The 26,822-nt window shown below is 43.6% G+C and overlaps 1 protein-coding gene and 1 pseudogene across 4 annotated transcripts in view; both read left to right on the top strand.

Annotated features, from left to right (window-relative positions):
- FIRRM (FIGNL1 interacting regulator of recombination and mitosis) overlaps positions 1 to 26,822 on the top strand; it is a 399,519-nt gene that overhangs the window by 322,915 nt on the left and 49,782 nt on the right. The window lies entirely within an intron of this gene.
- LOC141102413 (uncharacterized) lies at positions 865 to 16,926 on the top strand (annotated as a pseudogene).

Here is a 26,822-nt window from a genome sequence, read left to right as displayed (position 1 = left end):
GCCCGGCCGGAGTGACCTGATCCACCTGATCCCAGCTTGGGAGACTGTCATCTGTCCTTTGAGACTGTGTTCCATCCTCCCTCCTGCCCGCCCTCCACCTGGCTGGCGTGGTCTGATTACCTGCTGGGCCGCTGGAAGCGCTCGCGGCCTAGTGAAGCCTGCCTGACACCGCTGTTTCCTGAGCGGCTACCCCGTGGGAGTGCGCTGCAGCTGTCCCGGCCTCAAATCAAGAGCACGGATCTTGCTGCCCCCACCTGCCTCACCATCCATCCCTCTCCCTGCAGTGGCCTGGTGTACTGAGGGCCTGGTGTCTTTGCCATCCTTCTTCCTGGGTCCCCCCTGCTTTGGGCCTTTCCTGATCACACTCCTAGCTTTCCACCCTTACTGGACTTCCTCTGCTCAGGGGGTTGCTGTGAAGAGGGGGATGCGGGTGATCGCTGCCTGCCCGGACTGTGCTCTCCCTGGCTCAATACCCACTGCTCCCTTGGGCCAACCACAGCTGCCTCCTGGACATTGATCTGGGCACGAGTTGCTCCTCTGTCGGGGTCCCCCTTTAGTGACTCATCAGATGTCCCCCCTTCCAGAAAGGGGAAGAACTACTCCAGGGCCGCTGGGATCGGCTCATCGCCCCGGCAGCCACAACTCTCTTCACCGCAGTCGGACCCCATACTGATTGGACGACTCCGGGCCTTATTGGCTGAATTGGATATGGGTCCCAGGGGGGTTCCGGTGACGGAAGGGTTAGCCCCGCTATCGCAAGATAGTACAGCCACGATCCTCGATGCGATCGAGCAGAGTAGGACCTCACTGCTTGTGCGCATTGACCATTTTATCAGGAATGACCTTGACAAAATAAGAGGGAGAATGACTGAAACTGAGACCAGAGTATCCGCCACCAAAGATCTTACCGCCACACATGCCTCCCGCATTGCTGAGTTGCAGCACATGGTACAGTCCCTTGTCGCAAAATTAGATGATGCCAAAAACCGACTCAGGCACAACAATGTCAGAGTCCTGGGGCTACCTGGGAAAGAGGAAGGGGACCACCCGGCTGAATTTGCGGAGGAGTTCTTTAAAAACCTCCTGAGCCTCACAGATGTCCCTCCTACCTGCGTGGTTGAAAGGGCGCGGCTGGTACCCACCAGCCACGCCATCCCGGGGAACCTCTCCAGGCCTTTTCTGGTCTGCGTCCTCAATTATTGGGACAGTGACAAGATTCTCTCTGAAGCCCGCAAACATCCCACTCTCAATTATAGTAACACCTCCGTTCATCTTTCCCCCAACTTTTCGGCCGATTTGCAGCGGAAGAGGAAAACCTTCAATGATGTTCGTAAACGACTCAGGGATAAAAACATAAAATATAGCATGCTTTACCCCAGCCGCCTGCGAGTCCAACATGCTGGAGCAATCCGGGTTCTTTGATAACCAAGCGGATGCTGTTGACTGGCTGACCACCTTGCATTGATGACCTAATACCATAAAGATATCAGATGCACGGATTTCCCACATTTTTCCCTGTTATATCCTACTAAATCTTCCTGTAAGTACCGGAGCCACCTCAAAAGTACCTCGACAAGTGATCCACATTGAACCCCCACGATTAGGTAGGTTCACAAGAAGCCAGAGACCTGGTGCTCTCCATCTAACTAAAGGAATTATCACCAGGCCCCTCTTGCCGTGACAGGTTACACATCCCCCCAATCTCGCCTCCGAGGATCTCGGTATAGCACGGAGGGACCAACTTGCACCTGCTTGCCCCCCGGAGAGCTTCCACAAGTTCTTACGCACGGCTTTGAACTATTGCCGAGAAAAGTTTAAGGTTGAGCCTGCAGCTTCTGTTCGGTGCTGTGGAGGACTGTAGTGTGGCCTAGCTCTCGGGTTAACACTTTACAATGTTGTGTTCAGTTTTAAGTATAGACCGTCTTTCGGCCCATCCCCAGTGTTTTTGGGGGGGTCCGGGTACCGGTAGGAAAAGCACACAGTGCTTGGGAAGTTGTATTGTTTTTTATGTGTTATGTGCAGTTGGCTCTTGCTCTAAAAACACTCATCAAGTGGGACTCAGTTGGGACTCATTCACCCTGACGTTAGCAATTCTCCCCGGGGATCATGGCGTCATGTGATCAGGGAACAATGTCGGTGATATCCTGGAATGTCAGAGGCCTCAACTCCAAATTTAAAAGGGCACTGATGTTCCGGTATGTCAAGACGCACAACCCGCAGGTACTGATCTTACAGGAGACCCACTTGTTGGGTGGCAGACTGATGGCCTTGAAAAAGCCCTGGGTTCAGAAAACTTTTCATGCCACGTATTCCTCATGCCAGGGGGGTCTCAATACTGATACAGTGGGGATGGAAAGTATTCAGACCCCCTTACATTTTTCACTCTTTGTTATATTGCAGCCATTTGCTAAAATTAAAAAGTTCATTTTTTTTCCCTCATTAACCACTTGAGCCCCGGACCATTATGCTGCCTAAGGACCAGAGGTCTTTTTCCAATTTGGCACTGCATCACTTTAACTTTTAATTGCGCGGTCATGCAATGCTGTACCCAAACGAAATTTGCGTCCTTTTCTTCCCACAAATAGAGCTTTCTTTTGATGGCATTTGATCACCTCTGCCGTTTTTATTTTTTGCGCTATAAACGGAAAAAGACCGAAAATTTTGAAAAAAAATGATATTTTCTACTTTTTGTTATAAAAAAAATCCAATAAACTCAATTTTAGTCATACATTTAGGCCAAAATTTATTCGGCCACATGTCTTTGGTAAAAAAAAAGTTAATAAGCGTATATTCATTGGTTTGCGCAAAAGTTATAGCGTCTACAAACTAGGGTACATTTTCTGGAATTTACACAGCTTTTAGTTTATGACTGCCTATGTCATTTCATGAGGTGCTAAAATGGCAGGGCAGTACAAAACCCCCCCAAATGACCCCATTTTGGAAAGTAGACACCCCAAGGAAATTGCTGAGAGGCATGTTGAACCCATTGAATATTTATTTTTTTTGTCCCAAGTGATTGAATAATGACAAAAAAAAAAAAAAAAAAAAATATTTACAAAAAGTTGTCACTAAATGATATATTGCTCACACAGGCCATGGGCCTATGTGGAATTGCACCCCAAAATACATTCAGCTGCTTCTCCTGAGTATGGGGATACCACATGTGTGGGACTTTTTGGGAGCCTAGCCGCGTACGGGGCCCCGAAAACCAATCACCGCCTTCAGGATTTCTAAGGGCATAAATTTTTGATTTCATTCCTCACTACCTATCACAGTTTTGAAGGCCATAAAATGCCCAGATGGCACAAAACCCCCCCAAATGACCCCATTTTGGAAAGTAGACACCCCAAGCTATTTGCTGAGAGGCATGTTGAGTCCATGGAATACTTTCTTTTTTGACACAAGTTGCGGGAAAGTGACAATTTTTTTTTTTTTTGCACAAAGTTGTCACTAAATGATATATTTCTCACACAGGACATGGGCATATGTGGAATTGCACCCCAAAATACATTTAGCTGCTTCTCCTGAGTATGGGGATACCACATGTGTGGGACTTTTTGGGAGCCTAGCCGCATACGGGGCCCCGAAAACCAAGCACCGCCTTCAGGATTTCTAAGGGCGTAATGTTGTGATTTGACTCCTCACTACCTATCACAGTTTTGAAGGCCATAAAATGCCAAGATGGCACAAAACCCCCCCAAATGACCCCATTTTGGAAAGTAGACACCCCAAACTATTTGCTGAGAGGCATGTTGAGTCCATGGAATATTTTATATTTTGACACAAGTTGCGGGAAAGTAACACTTTTTTTTTTTTTTTTTTTTTTTTTGCACAAAGTTGTCACTAAATGATATATTGCTCAAACATGCCATGGGCATATGTGGAATTACACCCCAAAATACATTCTGCTGCTTCTCCTGAGTATGGGGATACCACATGTTTAGGACTTTTTGGGAGCCTATCCGCCTACGGGGCCCCGAAAACCAAGCACCGCCTTCAGGATTTCTAAGGGCATAAATTTTTGATTTCACTCCTCACTTCCTATCACAGTTTTGAAGGCCATAAAATGCCAAGATGGCACAAAACCCCCCCAAATGACCCCATTTTGGAAAGTAGACACCCCAAGGTAATTGCTGAGAGGCATGTTGAGTCCATGGAATATTTTATTTTTTGACACAAGTTGCGGGAAAGTGACAATTTTTTTTTTTTTGCACAAAGTTGTCACTAAATGATATATTTCTCACACAGGCCATGGGCATATGTGGAATTGCACCCCAAAATACATTTAGCTGCTTCTCCTGAGTATGGGGATACCACATGTGTGGGACTTTTTGGGAGCCTAGCCGCATACGGGGCCCCGAAAACCAAGCACCGCCTTCAGGATTTCTAAGGGCGTAATGTTGTGATTTGACTCCTCACTACCTATCACAGTTTTGAAGGCCATAAAATGCCAAGATGGCACAAAACCCCCCCAAATGACCCCATTTTGGAAAGTAGACACCCCAAACTATTTGCTGAGAGGCATGTTGAGTCCATGGAATATTTTATATTTTGACACAAGTTGCGGGAAAGTAACACTTTTTTTTTTTTTTTTTTTTTTTTTGCACAAAGTTGTCACTAAATGATATATTGCTCAAACATGCCATGGGCATATGTGGAATTACACCCCAAAATACATTCTGCTGCTTCTCCTGAGTATGGGGATACCACATGTGTGGGACTTTTTGGGAGCCTAGCCGCGTACGGGGCCCCGAAAACCAAGCACCGCCTTCAGGATTTCTAAGGGCATACATTTTTGATTTCACTCCTCACTTCCTATAACAGTTTTGAAGGCCATAAAATGCCAAGATGGCACAAAACCCCCCCAAATGACCCCATTTTGGAAAGTAGACACCCCAAGCTATTTGCTGAGAGGCATGGTGAGTATTTTGCAGCTCTCATTTGTTTTTGAAAATGAAGAAAGACAAAAAAAATGTATTTTTTTTTTCTTTTTTCAATTTTCGAAAGTTTGTGACAAAAAGTGAGGTCTGCAAAATACTCACTATACCTCTCAGCAAATAGCTTGGGGTGTCTATTTTCCAAAATGGGGTCATTTGGGGGGGGGTTGTGCTATCTGGGCATTCCATGGCCTCCGAAACTGTGCTAGGCAGTGAAGAGTGAAATCAAAAATTTACGCCCTTAGAAAGCCTGAAGGCGGGGCTTGTTTTTCGGGGTCCCGTGCGCGGCTAGGCTCCCAAAAAGTCCCACACATGTGGTATCCCCATACTCAGGAGAAGCAACAGAATGTATTTTGGGGTGTAATTTCACATATTCCCATGGCATGTTTGAGCAATATATCATTTAGTGACATCTTTGTGCAAAAAAAAAAAAAAAAAATATTTGTCTCTTTCCCGCAGCTTGTGTCACAATATAAAATATTCCATGGACTCGACATGCCTCTCAGCAAATAGCTTGGGGTGTCTACTTTCCAAAATGGGGTCATTTGGGGGGGGTTTGAACTGTCCTGGCAATTTATGCACAACATTTAGAAGCTTATGTCACACATCACCCACTCTTCTAACCACTTGAAGACAAAGCCCTTTCTGACACTTTTTGATTACATGAAACAATAATTTTTTTTTGCAAGAAAATTACTTTGAACCCCCAAACATTATATATTTTTTTTTAAAGCAAATGCCCTACAGATTAAAATGGTGGGTGTTTCATATTTTTCTTTCACACAGTATTTGCGCAGCGATTTTTCAAACGCATTTTTTGGGGAAAAAACACACTTTTTTAAATTTTAATGCACTAAAACACACTATATTGCCCAAATGTTTGATGAAATAAAAAAGATGATCTTAGGCCGAGTACATGGATACCAAACATGACATGCTTTAAAATTGCGCACAAACGCGCAGCGGCGACAAAATAAATACATTTTTAAAAGCCTTTAAAAGCCTTTACAGGTTACCACTTTAGATTTACAGAGGAGGTCTACTGCTAAAATTACTGCCCTTGTTCTGTCCTTCGCGGTGATACCTCACATGCATGGTGCAATTGCTGTTTACATTTGACGCCAGACCGACGCTTGCGTTCGCCTTTGCGCGAGAGCAGGGGGGGACAGGGGTGCTTTTTTTTTTTTTTTTTTTTTTCTTTATTATTTTTTTGCTTTTTTATCTTATTTTTAAACTGTTCCTTTCATTTTTATTTTTTTAAAATTAATTTTATTGTTATCTCAGGGAATGTAAATATCCCCTATGATAGCAATAGGTAGTGACAGGTACTCTTTTTTTAAAAAATTGGGCTCTATTAGACCCTAGATCTCTCCTCTGCCCTCAAAGCATCTGATCACACCAAGATCGGTGTGATAAAATGCTTTCCCAATTTCCCAATGGCGCTGTTTACATTCGGCGAAATCTAAGTCATAAAATGCTCGTAGCTTCCGGTTTCTTAGGCCATAGAGATGTTTGGAGCCATTCTGGTCTCTGATCAGCTCTATGGTCAGCTGGCTGAATGACCGGCTGCATTTTCAGGTTCCCTGTTGGGACAGGAAAGCCAGAGAAAAACATGGAAGACGGTGGGGGAGGGGGGGGCATTCCCTCCCACTGCTTGCAAAAGCAGTCTAGAGGCTAATTAGCCACTAGGATTGCTTTTACATGAAAGCCGACCGCTGGCTGAAAAGAATGATACCAAGATGATACCTAAACCTGCAGGCATCATTCTGGTATAACCACTCAAAGTCCAGCAACATACCAGTACGTTGCTGGTCCTTGTTAGGCATATATTGTAAACTTTTTTTTCATGCAGCCTGTGGGCTGAACGAAAAAAAGATATTGATCGGTGGGTATGCCCACCATTAGAATACCTCCCTTCATCCACCCACTTCTAATGATGGGCATACATGCACCATTTATATATGCCGAAGCATGGGGGCATCCTCCCGCAAAAGGCAGGAGCAAATTGCTCCTCCACCCACTGCTGCCCCCACGCTTCGGCATATATGCTGAAGTATGTAACTGTGGTGGTGAAATCACCTCCGACAGCGCTGGAGTCACGGCTTTATATATCGTGGGAGCAAACGCTGTTGCTGTCAAGATAAATAAATCCGCGCTGCAACTGAATGGCGTACCTGCTAAGCAAATGATGGTTAACAATAAAACAAAGTAACATTACAGTATAACAGTAAGACTTACCATACCTGCAAAGCAAATACAAAAAAAAAACATAGTAAAAAATAAAACATTTAACGCAACCTGTGCCTAAAATATATATATGCCGAAGCATGGGGGCATCCTCCCGCAAAAGGCAGGAGCAAATTGCTCCTCCACCCACTGCTGCCCCCACGCTTCGGCATATATGCTGAAGTATGTAACTGTGGTGGTGAAATCACCTCCGACAGCGCTGGAGTCACGGCTTTATATATCGTGGGAGCAAACGCTGTTGCTGTCAAGATAAATAAATCCGCGCTGCAACTGAATGGCGTACCTGCTAAGCAAATGATGGTTAACAATAAAACAAAGTAACATTACAGTATAACAGTAAGACTTACCATACCTGCAAAGCAAATACAAAAAAAAACCATAGTAAAAAATAAAACATTTAACGCAACCTGTGCCTAAAATATATATATATGCCGAAGCATGGGGGCATCCTCCCGCAAAAGGCAGGAGCAAATTGCTCCTCCACCCACTGCTGCCCCCACGCTTCGGCATATATGCTGAAGTATGTAACTGTGGTGGTGAAATCACCTCCGACAGCGCTGGAGTCACGGCTTTAGATATCGTGGGAGCAAACGCTGTTGCTGTCAAGATAAATAAATCCGCGCTGCAACTGAATGGTGTACCTGAAAACAATAAAATGGTTACCAACAAAACAAAGTAAACGGTAAAGTATGAAAAATCTGAAAAGGAAACATGGTAAAACATAATAACAATAAAACATTGCAGAATAGAATAGAGTAAAAAAGAGAAGAACAATAGAGAGAGAATAGAGAGAGAGAGAACAATAAAACAACAACTATTTTTGGTTTTTTTATTTTATATTTTTTTTTGTTTTTATTTTTTTTAATTTTTTTTTAATTTTTTTTTTACACTTTTTTTTAGTAACTTTTAACTTTTGTAACTTGTTCCAGGTTTGGGTCTCTCAAAATGCAATGGCATCTTGGGAGACCCTGTGTTAGTGTGCCTAGTCTGTGCAGTGCTGAACCCTACGCTAATACTCAACTAATGTATGGTAGCGTTCAAAGCATTCACCCATGCAAAGACCAGGATTGCCAGGACAGGAGGGACAATAAGACCGGGTGTCACGCCTAAATCCGCGCTTGCTACAGACACGACATCTTTTTTGGGGGGCTCGTTGGGTAGGGGTACTCGGGATGGCATAAAGAAAATGCCGCTCATGCAGCCGGCTTACTGCATTTGGTTGGGGAAGGTGAGGTAGAGCACCGTCTGGAAACAGAAGGGCTCTGACGATCTCTTCCTGGAATTTAAGGAAGGATCCAGTCTGTCCTGAAGCTCTGTATAGCACATGAGCATTCAGCAAAGCCAATTGAAATAAGTATACAGACACTTTTTTGTACCAGCGTCTGGCCTTACGGGCAACTAAGTACGGCGCCAACAACTGGTCGTTGAGGTCCACCCCTCCCATATTAAGGTTGTATTCGTGGACACAGAGGGGTTTCTCCACAACACCAGTCGCCGTAGAAATTTGGGTCGTCGTGTCTGCATGAAGGGAGGTGAGAACGAAAACATTCTTCTTATCCCTCCACTTCATAGCGAGCAAATTATTATACTTCAAGCAGGCTCTCTCCCCCAGCCTAAGACGGGAATCTACAAGCCGCTGGGGAAAGCCCCGGCGATTAGGTCGCACGGTGCCACATGCTCCAATCTGCTGATCAAACAAGTGACTAAAAAGTGGCACGCTCGTATAATAATTGTCCACGTACAAGTGGTACCCCTTTCCGAATAAGGGTGACACCAAGTCCCACACTATCTTGCCAGCGCTTCCTATGTAGTCAGGGCAGTTGATCGGCTCTACGTGACTATCTTTGCCCTCGTAAACCATAAATCTACATGTATAGCCTGTGGCCCTGTCACAGAGCTTATACATCTTGACCCCGTATCTGGCACGCTTGCTGGGAAGGTACTGTTTGAATGACAAGCGGCCAGAAAACTTAATCAGGGACTCATCAACGCAGACAACTTGATGGGGGGTAAACAAGTCTGCAAAACGTTGGTTGAAGTGGTTTACGAGGGGCCGAATTTTGTAGAGCCGATCGTATGCAGGGTCTCCACGAGGACGACAGAGTTCATTGTCGTTGAAGTGCATGAACCGCAAAATCTGCTCGTATCGTGCCCTGGCCATGGAAGCAGAGAACAAGGGTGAATGGTAAATTGGGTCAGTGGACCAATATGACCGCAACTTACTCTTTTTATTCAACCCCATGAGGAGGGAAAGGCCCAGAAAGGTCTTAAATTCGGAGACCGTAATTGGTCTCCAATCTCTGGCAAGGGAGGACTGGGGATTAGCGGCGATGTGTTGACCAGCGTATAAATTGCTTTGGTCCACAATAGATCTATAGAGATCTTCGGTGAAAAACAGTGAATAAAAATCCAGTGGCGTAAAGTCAACTGTTTCCACCTGAATTCCGGGTTGGCCAGTGAAAGGGGGAAGTACGGGTGCTGCAGAAGTGGAAGGTTCCCAATTCGGATTGGCCAATGCAGCAGGAAGGGCACTATGGGCACGACGGGCCTGTCTTTGTCTTCTTGGTGGCAGCGGGACACTACTAGTGCTTGCCACCTCGCCAGCTTGAACTGCACTTATGGGACTCGCCACGTCACCACGTGATACTGCAGTGCTGGATGTACGACCAGGGTGTACTAGGCCGCTGGTGCTTGCCAGTTCACCAGAAGGAATAGCGGCGCTAGTACTTCTCTGCTCCATACGAGAGCCCTGCGGTTCTTGCACTTCAAGGACAGAAGAAGAAGAATGGGGTCTGGTACGCCTGACTCTAGCAGGGACCACAACTCTGTCGTCAGAGCTATCTGTCATGGAGCCGCTGTCCTCTACAGGTTCGTATTCTGAGCCTGAACTTGACAGATGAGTGACTTCCTCTTCACTATCTGTCATACTCAGAAACGTGTAGGCCTCTTCACTAGTGTACCTTCGATTTGCCATTTTGGCCTCTAAATTTAGGGGTACACTAGTGAGACTCACAGGCAAAAAAGCTCCTGACTGTTGGCGACTGTATAAAAACGCTACCAAAAAACTGTTAGCGATCGCAGGGATCAGGCCTGACTCTGCGAACGCTGCAGTTATGTGTGCTTAGTGTTTTGTAAGTGTCAGTTATCGATCGATACTGCACTTGGGTGGGCTGGGCAGGGCTGGGCCGAGGAGCAAAACGCAGGTGCTAGCAGGTATCTGGGCTGATCCCGCTAACACTGCGTTTCAGGGAACCCTAAACTGCTGGGGAGTATAGATCTGATCGGATCAGATATCGATCCGTTCAGATACTATAGCACTAAGGGAGGTGTATGCTGCGTGCGTGGGTTTTAGCGGTACTGGCGCTAACCTGACGCTGCCTGGGGTGACGCAGACCTTATCTGATCCTAAAAACTTAACTTCTATCACCGCCGGGCAATTAGGGGGTTAAACCTTTATAGGGTAATAAACGGCGGGTGCCCTAAAACTATAATAAACTGTAATAAACTGTAATAAACTACAAAAAACAAACTAGCTAACCAGCGTCACCCGTAACAGTTATACGGTGATCGCTGGTGAAAGGGTTAACTAGGGGGCAATCAGGGGGTTAAAACCTTTAGCAGGTAGTATATGGGGGTCCCTGTCGCTATAAAACACTGACAGCGAACCTATATACTTACCTCCCTAACTAGCGTCACCTGTGTCACTAATACAGCGATCAGAAAAACGATCGCTTAGCGACACTGGTGACGGGGGGTAATCAAGGGGTTAACTTTTATTAGGGGGGGTTAGGGGGGTACCCTGGACCTAAGGGGGGGTACCCTAGACCTAAAGGGGGCTAACCTAACTGCCCTAACACTTCTAACTGACACAAACTGACACCAATGCAAAAAAAAAAAAAACTGCTATTGGTGACAGAGTGACAGGGGGTACAGGGGGGTGATCGGGGGGTGACAGGGGGGTGAAATGTGTGCCTGCGTGTTCTACTGTAAGTGTAGTGTTGGTGCACTTACTTGGATGTCTTCTCTCCTCTGCGTCGGATCAAAAAGACCGACTCGAGGAGAGATGACATCACTTCCTTTCCCTCTGTTTACATTACAGAGGGAAAGGAAGCATTTTCATTCGCCGGGAGCGATCGGGAGGGGGTGGCCAACAATGGATGGCCGCCCCCTCACCTCTCATCGCCCGGGAACAAATGGCGACCGCCTCGGGCACCGGGGGGGGGACCGATCGGACCCCCCACCCGCGGAAGGCAAATCACGTACATGTACGTGATTTTGCCTGTCCGTGCCACCTTGCCGACGTACATCGGCGTGAGGCGGTCGTCAAGTGGTTAATGCACACACAGCACCCCATATTGACAGAAAAACACAGAATTGTTGACATTTTTGCAGATTTATTAAAAAAGAAAAACTGAAATATCACATGGTCCTAAGTATTCAGACCCTTTGCTCAGTATTTAATAGAAGCACCCTTTTGATCTAATACAGCCATGAGTCTGTTGGGGAAAGATGCAACAAGTTTTTCACACCTGGATTTGGGGATCCTCTGCCATTCCTCCTTGCAGATCCTCTCCAGTTCTGTCAGGTTGGATGGTAAACATTGGTGGACAGCCATTTTTAGGTCTCTTCAGTGATGCTCAATTGGGTTTAAGTCAGGGCTCTGGCTGGGCCATTCAAGAACAGTCACGGAGTTGTTGTGAAGCCACTCCTTCATTATTTTAGCTGTGTGCTTAGGGTCATTGTCTTGTTGGAAGGTAAACCTTCGGCCCAGTCTGAGGTCCTGAGCACTCTGGAGAAGGTTTTCGTCCAGGATATCCCTGTACTTGGCCGCATTTATCTTTCCCTCGATTGCAACCAGTCGTCCTGTCCCTGCAGCTGAAAAACACACCCACAGCATGATGCTGCCACCACTATGCTTCACTGTTGGGACTGTATTGGACAGGTGATGAGCAGTGACTGGTTTTCTCCACACATACCGCTTAGAATTAAGGCCAAAAAGTTCTATCCTGGTCTCATCAGACCAGAGAATCTTATTTCTCACCATCTTGGAGTCCTTCAGATGTTTTTTTAGCAAACTCCATGCAGGCTTTCATGTGTTTTGCACTTAGGAGAGGCTTCCGTTGGGCCACTCTGCCATAAAGCCCCGACTGGTGGAGGGCTGCAGCGATTGTTGACTTTCTACAACTTTCTCCCATCTCCCGACTGCATCTCCGGTGCTCAGCCACAGTGATCTTTGGGTTCTTCATGACCTCTCTCACCAAGGCTCTTCTCCCCCGATAGCTCAGTTTGGCTGGACGGCCAGCTCTAGGAAGGGTTCTGGTCGTCCCAAACATCTTCCATTTAAGGATTATGGAGGCCACTGTGCTCTTAAGAACCATAAGTGCAGCAGAATTTTTTTGTAACCTTGGCCAGATCTGTGCCTTGCCACAATTCTGTATCTGAGCTCTTCAGGCAGTTCCTTTGACCTCATGATTCTCATTTGCTCTGACATGCACTGTGAGCTGTAAGGTCTTATATAGACAGGTGTGTGGCTTTCCTAATCAAGTCCAATCAGTATAATCAAACACAGCTGGACTCAAATGAAGGTGTAGAACCATCTCAAGGATGATCAGAAGAAATGGACAGCACCTGAGTTAAATATGAGTGTCACAGCAAAGGGTCTGAATACTTAGGACCATGTGATATTTCAGTTTTTCTTTTTTAATAAATCTGCAAAAATGTCAACAATTCTGTGTTTTTCTGTCAATATGGGGTGCTGTGTGTACATTAATGAGGAAAAAAATGAACTTAAATGATTTTAGCAAATGGCTGCAATATAACAAAGTGTGAAAAATGTGAGGGGGTCTGAATACTTTCTGTCCCCACTGTAAATAAATCCTACCCATGTAAAGTTGAGGCGGTCCATACAGACTCTCATGGCAGATTTATAATTGTGGTATTGATGGCCTGGCAACAAAAGTATATTATAGAAGGAGTTTATATCACACCACCTTTCAAACCGGAAGTGCTGTACACTATTTTGGAGAGGATTGCCCCGTACTGTCCAGCTAAATTGTTAATCCTAGGAGACTTCAACAACACCCTCTCCCCTGATCTTGACAGGCCCACACCATCACAGTCCTCTACGAGGGACCTGCTGGGGTGGACACACTCGGCAGGGGTTACTAAGTTGTGAAAATATATAAAGACAAGAGAGCGCACACGCCAGCCCTAGTATGTTATCGTTTAATAGATGAAGATAAGTGTATAAAAAACAAGGGTTGTACTCACAAACATCCAGCGTTAAATGGCATAAACAGCTCCATAATAGCCTCCTCTCCTGGTCTGTAGAGATAAGTTAGCTCACAGCAACTAGCAGCGTGGTAAAGTATTTCAGTAAACACAGACCACCTGCTTCCTTGTAACACACACCGCCCAAAGCACTTGCACGGACCAGCCGGCGCTGCCTGGCGCCACTCGTGGCCGGGGAGGGGATGCACAGTGATGCAGCTGACTCCTCTCGTAAGCTTCATGCAATTGCTAGGACAACATGTTTCGGAGGCATAACCTCCTTCAGGTAACGGCCCTCATCTCCTCTAGTGATAATATATGCTCAAACCCCCCGCCCCTCCTATCTATGAACCAATGGCATCATAACAGACCAGGAGCACGGAGTACACAGCAAGATGTATCTACAAGACGGAGGGGGTTATATAGCAACAGCATCCTAAAATGGTGTTTAGTACAAATAAACAGAGAATTAGCACTATCTTTAATGTAAATCTAAATAAAAAGAATTCTTGTCATATGTAATTAAAACTTATTTAAAAATTACTTATGTGAACAGTACTATAAAATATACACTATATATTAGTTAACATCATCAACAACAGAAAATCACGCTGCAAGGCCATAATCCTACATATCAAAATACATAAATATACATATTATATATCATTATTTATGTATTTTGATATGTATGATTATGCCCTTGCAGCGTGATTTTCTGTTGTTGATGATGTTAACTAAAATATAGTGTATATTCTATAGTACTGTTCACATAAGTACTTTATACACATCTTCTGGTCCTGCCCAGCAATTCAAAACTACTGGTCACAAGTAATATCTGTAATACAAGAAGTGGTGGGTATAGATATAGCCCCAACCCCGCAGATATGCCTTCTAGGCTTAGTAGAAGAATTAGCCCCCAGGATAGCGGTGAGAACTCTGATAGGACTCCTGATTTTCTACGCTGCTGGAAAAAACGTGCCCCGCCGTCAATATTACTATGGAAAACACATGTCAATAAAGTACTACCACTCTATAAGGAAACCTACCAAAATAGAGGATGCACCAAAAAATATGGTAGAGTGTGAGCCAAATGGCTAGCTGAGGCCTCCACGGCAACCGCAGACTGATTGAGCATGGTACATAATACCACTTAACGGGTGGATGTGATTTTGATGCTTTGGGTGACTTTTTTGTATTGTAATCTCTGATATGGGTTTATTTGATATCTATTACTGTGCCTTGGGTCTCAACTGAAAGATCTGATCCTTAACTGAGCAGGAGCCAATACAGCACTAGGTTGTTTGTTCTTTTCTTGTGAACGTGCTACAGCTGTATGTCACTAATGGAAGCAGCCCAATTGCCGGCTGGCACTGGCCCCTGCGTGGGTCTAGTCCCAATGCTGTAGCAGGTTTACTGTTGTCTTTCTGTTTGTATGTCTTATACTCAATAAAAAGATTTTAAAAAATTAAAAAAATAATGAAAACAAGTATCAAGTAAACCAAGTTTCGTAAACGAACAAGAATATTGCTTTTTGACTACTGTTAATTTGATGTCAAATTTTGATTTAGTTTTAGTCGCAGTCTTTTGGCTAAAATGCAGTTTTACTTTTAGTCATATTTTAGTTGTCTGATTTGTTTTAGTTTAAGTCGTATTTTAGTCCGCTGAATTGAAACTGAATTTTATTTTCATTTAGTTTTAGTCACTGAAAACATGCAGCTGACAAATATTTTCATCTACAAAATTGACACAGGTTGTAAGCAATTGTAGTGTTTGTTTGCAGCAGGCTTTATTTTCCTAAGAACTTGTAATTTGGTTACCTGGGATGAATCTGTTTATAAGTTACAGGTCTGTCATCTGGTTGTAATAAAAGTATCCTGCAATCCTCACTCTACAATTAAGCTCTTGACAAAGTAAAGCTGGCCATATCTGTCGAACGTGCATGCGATCATGCCATCATTTTATCAAAATATTTCCAATTGTTGACATATTATAGATCATTAACAACATAAATGGTATATTTTTCACTGATTAGCAGAAACGATGTAAAGATTTTTTGACCTTTGTGAATCCTCCCACTCGCCAGCAGTAAGATCTTTTTTTTAGTTGCTTGTACTTCCTGGGTTACGTTTTAACATGCATATGCGCTGTAGGTTTTTTCAAACTGTTTCTGATCAATTCCACTACTGATGTTAAGAAAATCGATCTTTTATGCTACAAAAATCCAACATGACGGTTCATTTTTTGCTTTATGGCATTTAGAGAATCAAAATAAACCCATTAACGTTTCGAAAGCCAAATGATCAAGCATATTGCATGCTTTTTGTAATGATTTTCTAACTATTAAATGAGTTGGAGGACAGAAGAGCAGGTGGAACAGCCTCTGTACTGAAAAATACCAGTAAATTGTCACATCAGTCTTTTTCTCTTCCATGGCCATTGCTAGAGGAGAACCTGCATGCGAGGCGAGGAGCAGAGCGGAGACGAGAGGGGCACATAGAACGGACTGTTCTGAGACACGGTGGAGTCATGAATGATGTCCACCTGCCCATTTAATACAGAACACATGGCCTTTGGAACAGAGTTGTGAATGCATTTAATGACATGTCAGAGCAAAATAAAAAAACAGGACAAGGTGGTGGGTTAACAAGCCTCAAAGAAGAAAACAAAATGAATAGCCATATCTCTAAATCAGGGGGAAAAAAAAGGAGAGAAGCTTGGAGCAATAAAGGCATGTATGTGACCCACAGAATCCATACAGACTTCTGCAACGCTCTTATGATTCTAATCACCAAATAAGAGCGTGTTGTTTACCTGATGTAGGAAAAATTTAACACTGTTTTCACATGCCCATTTAATGCCCGCCACATGGTACCTCAGGGAGAGCTAAGTTGCCACATTTTCCAATGTGATGAGCAGAAGTGCATTGAACAGGATATTACTGAAAATAACAATATGTACAAACAAGATGTCAGTCCAAGCCAATGGAATGCTCCACCTTACAATACTGAAGACTGGGATGAAGAGTTGCAGATCAATAAGTCTCCCTTCATTTGTGGGGACACCATCCTGTCTTGTTCCAAGTTCTGAAGGTGGTACATTGATCTCAAGAGTAACCTTGGCTCTAATCTTTGTGCTCTTGAATCTCTACCATATGTAGAGATGGAAAGTCAATTACCATGTCTGATTCCATGTTTGGATGTGCGCAATTTAGAATGAGTAGAAGACCAATTATCATCTGGTCTCCTGAGTGCACTTACTGTTCTCTGTTTTACTTGAACCGTCCTGCCTAACATAGTTTAGGGTCCTGTCAGTATTTAACATGCGTTTGGTGTATCAACGACCTTGCAATTCTCTTCAGTTCTTTAAAACAGAGTTGTGTTTGGACTGCATGAACATCGTTTAGAAGCTAACAACGTTTTTATTTAGCAGCATTCTTTTTATAAAGTGTGAAATGAATGATGCTAAACATCATCGCAAGACATTTCTGGATTCCCTAATTACATACACATAAAAATGGTGCTTAAAGCACCCGCTACTTATTTTTGCAGTTCGTACCATGTGAGTTTACAATTTAAAAATACGTTACAATTTTCATACCTATTTTTTAAAGTTTATTTTTTTCGTCCCTTCAAATGTCTGTACAAGTAGCATTATTGCAGATTACATATATGTACATGGTGTACATCTATTTTATTTGTTTCGGCTTACCTTTTTTTTCCTTTTTTCTTCTGGTGAGCTAGCAATCTACAATAAGAATGGCTACAGGTCATTACTTTCATTATTGCAGACCAGTTTTGGCATTGTCACAAACTGGAGAATGTGAGAAACTGTATCTATCTCACAAAAGACGTCTCAATCTTCTGAGATATGAAATAAATATGTAGTAGCTGCATAACTGCTGTTCAAACATGAAAAAAGTTCAAAATTTAGCTTTTTCTTTATTATTTGTATAAAAGTCAGCTACATTAGAAAAAAATATACATACATTTTTCCAAAATGTTCAGTGATTTTGGTACAGTTCTGATTTGGTGAAAATAAAAAATTGATATTTTATCATCCTTGTGTGCTTAAATGTGCTTAGTTTTTTTTTTAAGTTTTAAAAAAAGCAAATAAAACACTTAAAAAAAAAAAAAAAAAAACGTACATAGTAATCTGGCTTCAGTAAAGTGTAGCTTTTGTGATGGAGACCTTTCTCTATTGGAAGGCTTTGACTGTGGAGCAAGTAGCAAACTGCTTGAAGCCAGCACCCATCACTTGGTGGAGCAGGGGGTTAATTGCTTTAAACAGAGCAACATAGTTTCTCATCTGAATGAAGATGTTAAACTGTTTATTTTGATAGACTGTAAAGCTGGCCATAGATAAATCTTTTTTTTTTTTTTTTTTTTTTTTTAACCACTTGACAACTGGGTACTTAAACCCCCTTCCTAACCAGACCAATTTTCAGCTTTCGGTGCTCTCACATTTTGAATGACAATTAGTCATGCAACACTGTACCCATATGACATTTTTGTCCCTTTTTTTCACACAAATAGAGCTTTCTTTTGGTGGTATTTAATCACCGCTGAAAATTTGGTAAAAAAAAAAAAGAGTATTGGCAGAGTATGGCACAGTATTGGCAGAGTATGGCATAGTATTGAAGAGTATGGCCAGAGTATGGGCCATTATTGCAGAGTATTGCACATTATTGCAGAGTATTGCACAGTATGGGCACAGAGCAGCGCTGTGGGCACTACAGATCCAGCCCACAGCACTACTAAAAACGATCTCTCCCCTCGCACTGTACAGATCGGTACAGAGAGGGGAGGTAGGAACAGGCGTCATAACATGACGTCGGTTTGATTACAAGTGATCGCTCCATCATTCGATAGAGCGATCACATGGTAAACGGCCGCTACAAGTGGCCATTTACCGCGATCCGTGATGTTTGCGGGAGCGCGCCCCTGGGGGCGCGCGAGGGAAACATTCTGGGAGGACGTCCATGGACACCCACCCAGAATAAGCCGACCGTGCTGTAGCCGTCTTTCGGCTATGGCCCAGTCGGCAAGTGGTTAATCAGCCAGAAGGCTGATAAAAAAAAGTGAACAGATTCCCCCAGCCACACAAGCAAGGGGGATAGAGATATTGCCTTCCTACTGTGCTGTTATATTCTAACAGCAGGGACTCTTCTGCTGTCAAAATGCAATGATCAGCGCTGCAGCTGATTGCATGCACTAATCTAAGGAAAAAATGTCAATATTCCTGTTTCAAAGAAGCTAGTCATAAGATCGATTTCTCTCAAGGCCACAGATGCATCAAAATTCAGCTGGCTCTTCGATCCATCTATGGCCAGCTTACGTATGGCTGTATACAGTCAAATCTAAAAGTGGTGTGGTGGATTGAACATTGGACCTTTTTATAATATCAAAAAGCAATTAATTTCAAGCTTCCAGAGTTTAAGTTACTGCACACAGCAAATTTATTTTTTTTTAAATTGTTTATTTATTGAATGTTTTTACAAAATTAAACAAGGATATATCAGCATATATGTTCACAAAAGAAATAACATGGGTAGAAAGTCCGTCCCACGGAAACCGAAACATCACATGTTATGAACATTAGGGATAAAAATATAATAACGAATGATAGACCTATAATATATACACATCATGGTGAATGGAGGAAAATTTGGTTCGAGAAGAGATCATCAATAGTTTGTTTAAAGTATTAATATGCTGCATGAACCTCATAACTGCTTAGGTTTCTCCAAATAGTATTTGGAGAAACCCAGAAGCATCCAGTGGTTCCCAAATATTATCAAAACTAGGCAGAGACTCCTCAATAATAGCTGTAAGATGTTCCATCCTACGAATATCCGCTATGATATTTAGAAATTGCGCAAAAGTAGGAGGAGTGTTGGTCAGCCAACACTGAGGAATGGCCCGCTAATATTTTGCTGCTAATAAAATGAAGGCCATCAGTTTCCTACGAGACTTAGATATTTTTAGGATTGGGAGGCCTAGCAGAAGATGTATGGGTTGGAAGGGGATGGGAAGGTTCAGGATCTTCTCTAGTAATGTGTGAATCTGTGTCCAGAAGGGCAATAATACGGGACACTCCCAAAATATATGCTAATGAGTGCCTATGGACTTACCACATCTCCAACCAAGACCCGAAGTTGTCAATTTATGTTTCATCAGGAAATCTGGGGTCCTATACCAAAACATGCAGATTTTATAGGCCGTTTCTTTTTGGGTCACACATCTGGATACTTTAGAAGTAGAGTCCCAGATCTCCCCCCATTCCCGTAGTGTAATAGGCCTGTTTAAAATGTGGGACCATTTACGCATGTATGAGTGCGTATGTTCCGTGATAATAGGGGTTTCTTGCAAAATTTTATATATAGTAGAAATGAGGCGGGATTCGTGAGGGCCTCTGGAACATGTCAGTTCAAATTCTGTGGGTATGGTTAATGTCAGTTGTGGTAATTTATTGGAGAAAAAATGTTTAATTTGGAGAAATGAGTAAAAGAGATTCTTCGGGATTTCATGTTTAGATTGTAGTTCCGAGAAGGTGTAAAATTTGTGCGTCACTGGATGAACTATATGGCGTAGCTGGAATATATCTGCTTTCGTCCAAGGTAACATGGCTTCATAGGATAGGCTATCTGGAATTTCTGGATTAAAGGCTATATTTATTAAAGGAGAACATAGGGATGTGAGTGAGAATTTACCCGAACATTTTTTCCAAATTGAAAGTGTAAAAAGCATTGGATTTAGGCAGATTTTACGCAATTGGGCAAAAGACTTATCAGTGGATGGCCATAACATGCTACATGGATGAGCTGGCAATGTGATACTCATCTCAATTTCGGTCCAACGATGAGGAGCATATCTGGAAGTCCAAGAGGCTATAGCCCTCAAGTGTGTGGCATAGTAGTATTTGATTATGTCTGGCGCTCCTAGGCCACCTCTGGCTGGGGTTGTAAGGAGAATTGAGCTGGCTAATCTATGAGACTTATTATTCCATATAAAATTTAGAAAATTTCTCTGGAGGGTTTTGAGCTGGGACATCGGGATCATCACTGGCAAGGTTTCAAAGAGATATAAAAGTTTTGGGAGGATCGACATTTTTAGGACGTTTATCCTACCTAAAAGAGAGAGGGGAAGGTTCGTCCAGGTTTTCAATAAATTGTTGATTTCAGTGAACATAGGAGGGAAGTTTGCCTGGAAGAGAGTAGAATAGGAAGAAGTCAATTAAACTCCAAGGTATTTTAATGACTGAGAACACCAGCGATAGTTAAAGTTGCCTTTTAAGGTCGAGAGTGCGTCTACCGAAATATTAATAGGGAGTGCTTCCGTTTTGGATGGATTGATTTTAAAACCTGATATATATCCAAATAGGGCTAAGGTTGTGTGTAGTGAGGGAAGTGAAATATGAGGGCGAGTTAATGTTAGTAAGATGTCATCCGCAGAAAGTGACAATTTGTATTCCCGCTGTCTCAGCTGAACTCCACATATGTCTGGGTGGGATCTAATAGCCTCTGCCAGGGGTTCTAAACTAAGGATAAAAAGTAGGGTTGAGAGGGGACAACCCTGGCGAGTACCATTAGTTAGGGTAAACGATGGAGAAATATGGGAAGCCATCTGCACTTGGGACGAGGGTGTGGAATAAAGTGTTTTCAACGCTTGCACAAAGGGGCCAGAGAAGCCATATCTACGTAAAATAGCAAACATGAACGACCAATTCAAGCAGTCAAATGCCTTCTGGGCATCTAGGCTGAGTATCAAGGCAGGTTTCTTAGTTTTTGTCAGGAGATCAATGAGATCTACTGTTCTCCTGGTGTTATCTCCTGCCTGTCTAGTGGGGACAAACCCGACCTGGTCCCTATGTACAAGTGACGGAAGGAGTAGAGAAAGTCTGTTGGCCAAGATTTTAGTAAAAATGTTATAGTCAGAATTTAGAAGGGCAATAGGGCGATAATTGTCTGGTAAAGAGGGGTCCTTTCTGGGCTTTGGGATGACTGTAATGAAGGCGTGTAGAAATTGGGAGTGAGGTAATGTTCCTGACATTAGCGAGGAGAACAGATTAGCCATGTGGGGTAGTAGGACCGGAAGCAATCCTCTATAGTAGGAATAAGAAAGTCCATCAGGACCAGGGGCCTCATGATTAGGGAGCTGACTCACTACCTTAGTGATTTCTTCAACAGAAATGGGGGCATTTAGTCCCATGCGGTCTTCAGTGGATATTGTGGGGAGCTTCAGAGATTCTACAAAGCAGTCAAACTTTCCCTGGGTAAATTGGAAATTCGGGTCTGTTGATAAACAGTTGTACAATCTTTGGTAAAAGTCGCCAAAGACCTTGGACATATTACGAGGGCAATATGTGGGTTCACCATTAGGTTGCAATAAGTAGTCAGGAGCAGAAATATGTGTTCTATTATTATTATTATTATTTCAGGTACTTATATAGCGCCGTCAATTTACGCAGCGCTTTTACATATACATTGTACATTCACATCAGTCCCTACCCTCAAGGGGCTTACAATCTAAGGTCCCTAACTCCCATTCATACATACTAGGGACAATTTTAGACAGGATCCAATTAACCTACCAGCATGTCTTTGGAGTGTGGGAGGAAACCGGAGTACCCGGAGGAAACCCACGCAGGCACAGGGAGAACATGCAAACTCCAGGCAGGTAGTGTCGTGGTTGGGATTCGAACCAGCGACCCTTACTGCTAGGCGAAAGTGCTACCCACTGCACCACTGTGCCGCCCGTTCTAGGTCTTAGTTTGTTAACTAACATTTTATGGGGCTTGTTGGCAAATTCATAAAATGTTTGCTTGGACCATAGAGTGGATTTGGTAAATTTAGTCATGTCCAAGGACTTGATGCGATTACGCAACAAAACCACAGCTCTGAGGCGGGGCACCGTAGGAAGGCTGAGTAGGCGTTCCTCTGCTTTAGATAGGTCGTCTAAAAGGGACGATCTTTGAAGTTCACAATCTCGTTTGTAACGAGAGCCTTATGGGCTTCCCACAAAGTGGACGCCCCAGAGACTGAACCCTCGTTAAGTTCGAAAAATTCTGACAACTTCCCCTGTAAGTGAAGATGGATCACAGGCACCTTAAGGAGAGACTCGTTGAGGCGCCAATGACATGTTCTAGGTGTGGACGTTGACAGAAGGAGATCTAGGGCAATGGGTGCATGATCTGACCATGTTATGGGGGTAGATTTCTTAATTCACCACATAGGTCAAAAGGGGTGCGGAGACAAAGAAATGATCTAGTCTGGTATATAATTTATGGGGTGGGGAGTAAAACGTAAATTTTTTGGCCAATTGATGTTTCACCCTCCAAGTATCAAACAGATTTTGAGATCTTATCAATTTCCGGAATGCAGTGGAAAGCTTCTGAATCTGAGGGGGTGGGGAATGCGGAAAAAGGGCAAATCTATCCTTAGTTGGCGACATACAAATATTAAAGTCTCCTCCAATGACTAGAAAGGGTTGACGATAAGGCTGGAGATGTTCAAAAAAAAGTTTCCATAAACCCAATTTGTCCTGTGTTAGGCGCATAGACGTTGGCTAGGGTGAAAGAGATGTTGTGATCACAATTCAGGAGTACAAATCTACCCAGTGGGTCTAAATAAGAGGATTTTACCTGAATGGAAGAGGAGCGTTTCAAGAAAATAGCCACACCAGCCTTCCCGGTTGGGTCAGAGGCTATGTAGGCATTAGGGAATTGTTTAGAAGCAAATTTAAATGTACCATTTGCTTTAAAATGAGTCTCCTGAATCATGATCACGTCAGCCTTTGAAGACTTGAACTCCTTCAGCGCCAACCAACGCTTGCGTATGGAACCCAAACTTGCAGAAAAAAATACTTACAGCCATATTTCAAATATGTGTACAAAGCATTTGAAGCAATCACAAAATAGCAAGGATGTGTATACCATGATGTGTAAAATACGGAAACATGAACATTATATGCAATCAGATGGTCAAGAAAGGAAATGGCAAAAATGCCTCTGTTATCCAATGTTGGATCAAAAAAAGATCCCATGCAAAAAAATTTGAGTATATGAAAAACAAAAACGAAAAAATAAAAAAATAAGCAGAGATACAATCAAAAAGAAAAAATAGGATCAAAAAGGATCCATATTGAAAAGAAAAATGAAAAAACTTGAGAAGTAATTTCTCAGAGGGTCACATTCCTGGTTCATGACCATGATGGAAAAAAGGGGGGCATGACAGCCTGCAGGATCAGTCACAGAGGCCTCAGCCCCATCCGAACATCGATTAACAGAGTAGGCAGAGAACAATCCACCTGTAACAGTTAAATAATTAAAGAATCAGGGATTATATGTTATTTAAGGCAACTAGAATATAGCTATGGACTTGAAATATCAAGTCTGGGGTCGTGTAAGCCAAGAGAAAAACTCGACTTGTTACGACCGAGGGAGATCTAAAGTTATGCTGCATGAAAGTCTCAGGTGGGGCCCTTTGATGGTGCAGCTCTTTGGGGGTGACAGGTGGCTTCCGCGACCTTTGATGAACTGGGGTCCAAATCTTCGCAGGTGTAGACAAGGATCGAGAAGATGGAATCTGGGTCTGTAGATCTTCATCCGGGATCGGGGGTAATCCCAGGTTCCTGACAAAGGATTCACATTCCTGTAAATCTCTTATGGAATGTTGTGTTCCATCCTTGGTAACACAGACGAAAAGGAAACCCCCATCGATAGGGGATTTGATTTTGTTGTAGATGAGATGTAAGTGGTCTCAAAGCTCGGCGCTTATCCAGGGTAATAGGTGATGAGTCGTTGAAAATTTGAATCTTCACGCCTTTAAATTCCACTCGGGACCTATTGCGGGTGGCAATGGTCAGGGCTTCCTTGCTCTCATAGAAATGAAAGCGCGCGATAATGTCCCTGGGATTAGCACCTGGGGGAGGCTTAGGAGCTAATGACCTGTGCGCTCTGTCGAGACGCCATTCTATGTCAGGAATGTGGGGTGCCAGTGAAACAAAGAGGGCCAAAAGGTAGGGGCGTATTTCCCCGTCAGGAACATTTTCAGGGACTCCCCGGATTCGTAGATTCTGATGTCTCTCCCTGTTCTCGAGGTCCTCCTGCTGCATCTGTAGTTGTGTAACTGCATTTTTTAAAGAGACATTTTCCTCCTCTAGTGCGTGTACATAGTGGACCATATCATCGAATTTGGACTCCCAACGTGTCTGTGCGTTCCCCCAACTGGTCAATCTCACCTCTAAGTTCATGGGCAAGCTTGCTTACCTCTTTGGTGATGTTCTAGGTGATGTTATGAAGCAGAGCCTGCAGCTTAGTGTCCAACACATCCACTGTCACAGGTAGTGACATTGTGGTAGGGGCAGATGGGTATGAGGATCCTGGGTGTTGGAGATGGTCCGTGGCGAGAGGAGAGGGGCCAGCCAGCAGGGTTGTATCAGTTAGGATCTTATCAGTTAGGATCTCGGCGGGAGGAGGTGTACTCGAGGCCGGGGATTGCGGCCTACGGAGGCAGCGATCCATAGACTGGGCGGGTCCAAATGTGGTCTGTGATGATCGTCCGCGGTATACGTGCCTCTGGTCACCAATCTTCCCCATACACCGATCGGGATGTGGCTGGAAGGTTCCCTGGGCAAAAGCTGCAACTCCCGGGTCTGTGGCTGCTGTAATAGTGGAGCGGGAGGTTCAGATGTACGGGCGGAGGCCGGCGCTCAGATCCACAGTGTCCGCCATCTTAGCAAGCCGCGCATGCGCCCTGCACACAGCAATTTTATAACAGGATGAAATTTTTTTTTTTTAGCTGCTGCCCTTTCCTTTCCCTTTGGTGAAAGGTATCTCATTGCTGGTTGTTTTCAGCCAGACATCTTGGGGGGATTCGGCAGAGAGATCTACATGTATTCTTGGATCATTTCCTGCCCAAATTGGCATTTTTGATTTCTTTAGTTCCTTCTATTGCTTTCTCTGATAAAAGTCCAAGCAGGGGCAGGATATCCCATTGTAATGACTGTGGCAGCTATGCAGACAAGAAAATGTATAGTCATAGATCTCATACCTGAGTCCCCTCATGTGATGTAGGTGCATGCTTTGGGACTGCCATTACAATGACCCTGTGAGGGCAGAAAAGTGTTTTAACGCTGTCTTATTTTTAAAGGTGCATGCTTTGGGACTGTCATGGATTGATTCTGGCTGCTGTGCTCACTACCAGGTACAATGAAGCCAGTTAAATCTGAAAAGTCTCAAATGCCATTCTGCATACTTTTACCAGGTCATTGACTCACTAAGAACTGAAGCCACCACAAGAATTATAGCCCGAGAGCTTGCAATTTCTTTACATCTGCCATAGATTCATTTTAAAGCGGGGTTTCACCCAAATTTTGAACAATATCTGTATGTATTCTCTTCCTTGCCTAGATGCTGACATGCCGTTTAAAAAAATTTAAATCACCGTAATTACCTTTTAATTTTTCTATTCTTCTTTACACTTCCTGGTTCTCCTCCCGTGGGAGTAGGCGTGTTTCTAGCCTCTCCCAGACTCCTGGGAGCTAGTCTCAGGCTTCCCGGGATGCCACTGAGCATGTGCGGGAACGAGCGGTGAATGCTGGGAGCACAGCATTCACCACATCCAGGAAATAAATGCTTGTGGGCTTCAAATGCCCACAATGAAGATGGAAACCGCCTGCAGTGAATAATATAAGTTATTCTTTCCGATGAAATCTGACACAGGCGGACATGTTACACACAATATGTGCGTATGTAATGCTGAGAAGAAAAGTTTGTGAATGAACTAAAAAAAAAAAAAACGATAGATAGGTGGACCCCCGCTTTAAGTAAATTAATACATATTTCGCCTAAAACTGTAATATAAGATTTAAGTGAACTCCGTTTAAAACCACTTCCGGACGGCCGCACGCCGATGTACATCCCTATTTTGAAGGAGGATATCGTTGTTATGGCAGCAGCTAGCTGCCATAACATTGGTATCCTGTGTTCAGCCGGCGGTCCGCTACAAGATAAAAGTGGTCTCTGCTGCGGATTCACCGCGAGATCACTTTTATCGGCTCCCCCCTCCCGCTGCGATCCGGTGTCCGCCACTTACTGGAGCCGTCGGCAGCGGCGGAGGCAATCGGGTCCAGTCACTAGCTGAGTATGGAGACGAGTGAGGGGAAGTGTCTCCATGACACTGCAAGGTGGAAGCGATGTCAAAACGTCACTTCCGCCCATAGCTCCTAAAGGGCCATTTTATTTTTATTTTTTTAAATGACACATTTTTTTTTTTTAATTGCATTTTAGTGTAAATATGTATGAGATCGGAGGTCTTTTTGACCCCAGATCTTATATTTAAGAGGTCCTGTCATGCTTTTTTTCTATTAC

This window comes from Aquarana catesbeiana, linkage group LG07, assembly GCF_042186555.1.
Source record: "Aquarana catesbeiana isolate 2022-GZ linkage group LG07, ASM4218655v1, whole genome shotgun sequence".
Taxonomy (NCBI): domain Eukaryota; kingdom Metazoa; phylum Chordata; class Amphibia; order Anura; family Ranidae; genus Aquarana; species Aquarana catesbeiana.
This window is presented reverse-complemented; position numbering and strand designations above follow the sequence as displayed.